Source organism: Myotis lucifugus, unplaced genomic scaffold (genome assembly GCF_000147115.1).
Source record: "Myotis lucifugus unplaced genomic scaffold, Myoluc2.0 scaffold_8, whole genome shotgun sequence".
NCBI lineage: Eukaryota > Metazoa > Chordata > Mammalia > Chiroptera > Vespertilionidae > Myotis > Myotis lucifugus.
The window spans coordinates 1,193,881-1,199,834 of record NW_005871056.1 but is presented as its reverse complement, the minus strand read 5'-3'; positions in this window follow the sequence as shown (position 1 = coordinate 1,199,834).

Here is a 5,954-nt window from a genome sequence, read left to right as displayed (position 1 = left end):
AGCCAAGGCCAAAGTCTTGACACGTTTTGACATGTGACTTTGGGAAGGCCTTTCTGAGAAGCCCACATTAATGAGCTTCAAACATGGAGTTTTCTGATGACTTAATTTGATAAGAAGCTGGCACATCCCTTAACTTAACCTTTCCAAACAACAATTGCCTCACCACATGTTTCAGGTTTCTAGCAAGAATTGCATAGTAGTAGTTTCTAGGAAGCAATTTTGCAATTGCTACCATAAAGAGCCTCATGAAGGCTCAACCAGAAATTCCATGTCTAGAAATCTACCTTATCCATGTCAGAAATAATCTGAAACACACAAAGATGTTCATTTCAGTGATGTCTATAATAGTGAAAAATAAAATGGAAAACACAAATGTTCATTTGTAAATGCATCGGGTATGACACATGATAAAATATCATAAAGTCATTGACCTGGGAACAAATAACATAACTGCCATGAGGCTTCTGCTATTAAGTGAATAAGCAAGATGCATATGAAACTTAAAATAGTCCTTGGCAATGAGTGGTTGAGCACTGGTTTTAAATATTGTTAGTAGTTACTATATACAATGTTATCTAAAATATGGAAATTGTGCATGGAAAAGACAGTGCTAATTATGATGGCATTACTCCAGGAGTGAGAATTGCCATGGCCTAACTGTTAAGAGGGACTGTTTTGGTGTTTTACAATTTTTTTAAACACAAGAAATTATATTTTAAGAATATGAAAAAAGCCTATATAAAGAGAAATGTTTACCATTAAATATTAAGTTTGGTCTTCTCTCACTGAGTTAAGGGAAATGATATATTTGGATATCAGACATGGAGGAGGTGAAGTTGTCTAAAGTCAGAGGAATTGCTCTGGAGCAGACAGGCAGACCTATGGCATCCTCAGATGGAGGATGGTAATGGGGGTGCCTCAAGAAGGCCCAAACTCGATGCCTAAAAACCCTGAATCTCCTTAAAAGGTCTGATAAAATTAAGTCAAGAAAAGCAGTCTCGAGTGTGGTCAGGAGCCAGGCTACCTGGGTTCAAACCCTGGCTCCATTGCTTTCTGGCCGTATGAACTTGAGCAGGGCACTTAGCCCTATGTTGCACCATTGTCTCTTCCTTATGGAGGTACTGAGAAGATTAAAGCATGGACGATAAAGTACCTCCAATAGCACGTTGCTCTCAGTAATACCTCAATAAATGTGAGCCATCATTCTCCATATGGGAGGATTGATTATAATTCATGTGTTGGAACCCATAGGACCTGGTGCCCTTAGCTGCCTCTGGCCCCTGTGACATTCTTTGTTTCAGTAAGGACAAAGAGACTCCATGTAAAATGTCTTCCTAAATTCTTTCTAGAAAGGAAAAAGACAGTTTCACAATTATTCACTCATAGGCACAAACGTCTTTCATAAACTAAGGACATCTTGCTTACCCAGATGATTGGTTCAATAATAGGAGGATAACTCTAATGAATTAATTTGCTAATTATCCATCCCAGCTCCATAAAACAACTGGTCTTTAGTAAAGATGTGGGCGCATTATTCATAGTTGCCAAAGGAATGACAAAAGCCCTAGGCAAGGAAGACACCTAAAGGAAATGAAGGCCCAGAAAACAGTAAAGAATCTCAGCTCAGGGTTTGGCCTGAATATTAACAGTTACAAAATACAAAGAGAGTGCGGGGGCGGGGGGGGGGGGTCTGGGGGGAGGAGGAAGGCTGTACCCCTGTACCACACGGGGAACACGGAAGAGTCTGTTGAGATAAAGTCCAGCTTGCTCATAAGCACCTGAGCAGTTTTTGGAGAAAACGGTATTAGCGCCGCTCATTACTAACAGAAATGAAATAGAGCTGCAGGACCACAGACTTCCCAAATTTTCACCAGTTGCCATTATACTGAGATGCTTCCTTACAAATACATCTGAGGGAGTTTGGAAATCAGCCCCCTCCCCATCCCCCTGCAATGGAGCCTTTTTGAGGAGCCAGCCATACATTAATTCTATTGAAATATATGCTTCACTTGTTAGTGAAACAAAACAGTTTGAATTCACGAAGGTCACACTAAACCAGGCCTTTGCTCTCAAGTTAAAGGCTCTAAATAGATCAAAACATCCTTTGTAATGCCCTTGAGTGATCCATTTATTGCACTTAACTTTCTCATTACTTAAATGCAAAAGACTAAAGTTGAAGAGGCCAGAACATACATTTGGAAATTTCAGAAAACATAATAGGCTGAGAGAGATAATGTAATACTTATCCATGAAGAGGAGAGCTTGAATATCTTGATTACAGCTTCCCTGCCCATCCCTCACACATTCAAATCCAATATATGTGCTTTTATTAATGCGTGAGTGCAGAGATATGCATAAATGAATATTGATAAGGCACGATACTGTATATTTATGAGGTTTTATATGTTTTCTCTTTATGTTTTATTTGTATTTATACCCACTGCTGCATACTGTATGTATGTGTTTATAAGTATAGCAGCTACGAAAAGAAATAAGATTTTAATCGATTTCATAATATTTTGCAACCGCATATACACTACCATCTATTTTGCTGATGTGTATTGGTATGGGGGAGGTGGGGTGGCACTTTCTATTGGTCTCAGTGAGGACTTGCAATAAATATCTTAGTCTTCGAGGGAGATTTTATAAACAACCTTGTGCTATAATGCAACTGTATCCTTGAAATTTTACATGCATAAAAGTCAGAAATTTGGAGTTGTCATAGTAACATTAATTCTGGCCCTTTCCAAGAGTACAGTATTTTGTCATATAGTATAAAATGTTAATGCTCGCGCCGCTGTGGCTCAGCAATGAGACGGAGCCACATTTGCCACAGAAATCATGAGTTTGGAGGGCTTTGCTGTCGACATTTAAAATCAGAGACATAACATGTTGCACTAAAATTTCCTAATTAAAAAAAATACAAGACAGAGTAACAAACTGGACAAAAGGGCAAAGAACAATGATTATTATTTTTGAAATGAACAAATGGGAGAGAGAAAGGGGAAGATGTTAAAACATTTGTTGGGAGGAACTTAGTGACTCAGGCGTGTTTACGCAAAATGCAGCGCACTTTTGAACAGAGGCCCCAGCATGGAGGTTGGTGCATTTTGCCATGACTAGATGGGTCTCCGTTCAGATAGGCAACCGCTGGATAAAGTGCAGCAGCAAACAAACAAGGCCAAATGTCGCCTCTTTGTCCTTAGGGATTTGCAAGAAGGAAAGAAATAATCATCTTTCCGGGGCAGGAAGAACAAACACCTGGCCGAAGACAGGATCTGATTGGGGTGGTTTGGGGAGGTCTTTTCTGGTTCTATGATTCTCTGTTCTTTCATAAAAGTAAATATTCCTCAATGTGCACATGAAGCCTGATGATGTGAGCTGGACGCAATGCTGATGTTAATCGCACAGATGAAGGTAAAGGAAAAGGTTTCTTTTTGGCCTCTAAGCGAGAAGCCCAGATGGGTTAGGGTTAGGGTGGGAGAGAATGAGTGAGTTTCTCTTCTCTCTCATGATGGTGGCAGCACCTCTGATGAAGACCCTTGGGCACCAGAACTCAAAGGAGGTGTTACCTGAAACCAGTTACCTAAGCACATGCGGTCTTTCACAAGCACAGTGGCTCATAGTGGTTCTTTCCTAGTTTTACTGAGAAAGAATGGACATATATCACTATATAAGTTTAAGGGGGTACAGGATGATGGTTTGGTTTACATTCATTGTAACCTATTACATTACCACAATAGGTTAAGCTAGCATCTATCGGTCTCACATAGATATAATGAAAAGAAGAGAAGACAAAAAGGCAAAACGTTTTTTCATTGTGAAAAGAACGCTTAGGACTTACTCTCTTAACATATTTCCTGTAAACCAAATAGCAGTGTTAACTATGGCCATCATGTTGTACATTCCCTCTCTAGTGTTAGCTTATCTTATAACTGGTAATTTGTACCTTTTGACCACCTTCCTTTAATTCTTTCTCTCCCCACCCTCCACCTCTGGGAGCCAAAAGTCTAATCTCATTTTCAATGAGCTTGTTCCTTTCTTTCTTTATTTTTACTCTACATATAAGTGAGATCATACTGTATTTGTCTTTCTCTGCCTGATTTATTTCACTTACAATAAGGCCTTCAAGGTCCATCCATGTTGTTGCCAATGATAGGACTTCCTTGTTTTTTTAAGGCTGAATAATTTTACATTTTCTCTCTCTCTGTACACACACACACACACACACACACACACACACATACACACACACACACATCTTCATTATCTGTTCATCCATGCTTACAGTGGTTTTGATTCCTACACTGGTCCCATCTCTTTCATTGGGGTCAGTGATGACAGTATAATACTATGTTTCCATTCATTCTGAAACCCAAGTCACCCTACCCCTCTTCTCATCTGCTCTCTACCTCCTAATACTATTACCCTACACGTTGTTATTTTTTTTATTCTAGTTCCTGTTTGCACGAAAATGTTTAACCAGAATTTTCTGAGAATCTGATAATACTGCTTAGAATCTATCCACATAACAGTTTTCTCCTTTAATAGAATACAAGCCTTATGTTTTTAAAGAAACCCTTTACCCTCATATATACCCCATTTCCTTGCATCTGGAAAGCCTGGCTAGTAGAATTGGTAAGTGTGTGCTAACGAGTGGTTGCCCCTCATCCCCCACCCCCTCCGAAGAAAGCTGTTATGGTATTGATGGTGCACCTCATCATGAAGGTATCCTAAAAATACAGTCATGTCCATGCCCTTCTCAGTCTAGTCTTTCCAGTAACTTTGAGTTAGGCCACACATGATTTTGAAAAGAATGTCCTTTTAATAAATTTCTTTTCTTTCTCAAGCAGCCTGGTGCATGACTATGCCTGTTGTCATTATTTTAATTTTAGTCACCAGTGCATTCCTAAAGCATTGCAGTTTGATTCTGCCCGCATCATACTTCTGTAGGTATCAAAGGTCATCTGTAGTCACCTAGTACCCGCAGTCCATGGAAAAGTCTTCGTCATGCATTGCCTCATGCTTGTTGTATCTTTACTGAAACTATTTACCACTCTTCCCTCCTAAAATGTTTTTTTTTTCTTTAGCTTTCCTTAAGGCTATCTTATGGGAGTTGTCCTATCCACCTTCTTTCACGCTTCCCTTTAGGGATCTTCTGCCTCCTCCCACCCTTAAACGCTACCTCTTTCTGGGGTTCTATCACCTACTGGGTTATTTCAGCCATTCCTTCAGCTACGATTATTATCTATATCTGCACTGTCCAATATTCAACCACAACACATACATTAAATTTTAATTAAATCAATTTAAAATTCAGTACTGGCCACATGGGCTAGTGGTTACGATAGGAGACTGCACAGATACAGAACAATGTCTTTGTTGCAGAATGTTCTGTTGAACTTCATTGCTCTACATGGTACTGATTCGCTAACTGCACCTGAAATCCAAACTTCCTGCACAAAGAGAAGTAAGGTGGGAAGGAAGTTCAGCATTCAGTTATTTAGGTGATTTGGCTAACAGGAGATGTTGACCTTTTGAGTTTGGAAGTAGTTGATAGCAGGAGCCCTTAGATCAGTGGTTCTCAACCTTGGCTGCACATTAGAACCACCTGGGAATCTTTTTTAAAATCCTGATTTCTGGGGCCTCCTCCTCCGGAAATTCTGTGTCTTTGTTACTAATGGTGGTGTCTCCATCCCCATACAAACAACAGATTTTCCGGAGGAGGAGGCCCAGAAATCAGGATTTTAAAAAAAATTCCAGGTGATTCCAATGTGCAGCCAAGGTTGAGAACCCCTGTTCTAAGGGGATCATGGCCTGAAATATGTTCCAAAATTAAAAGTCAATACCCCTTGTATTTGAGATAAATCAAAACTTGCATGTGGACCAGGTTGCCCCCACATATTCTTCTAGTGATGGATACCTTTTAATGCGGGCCCAAATACGACCTCCCG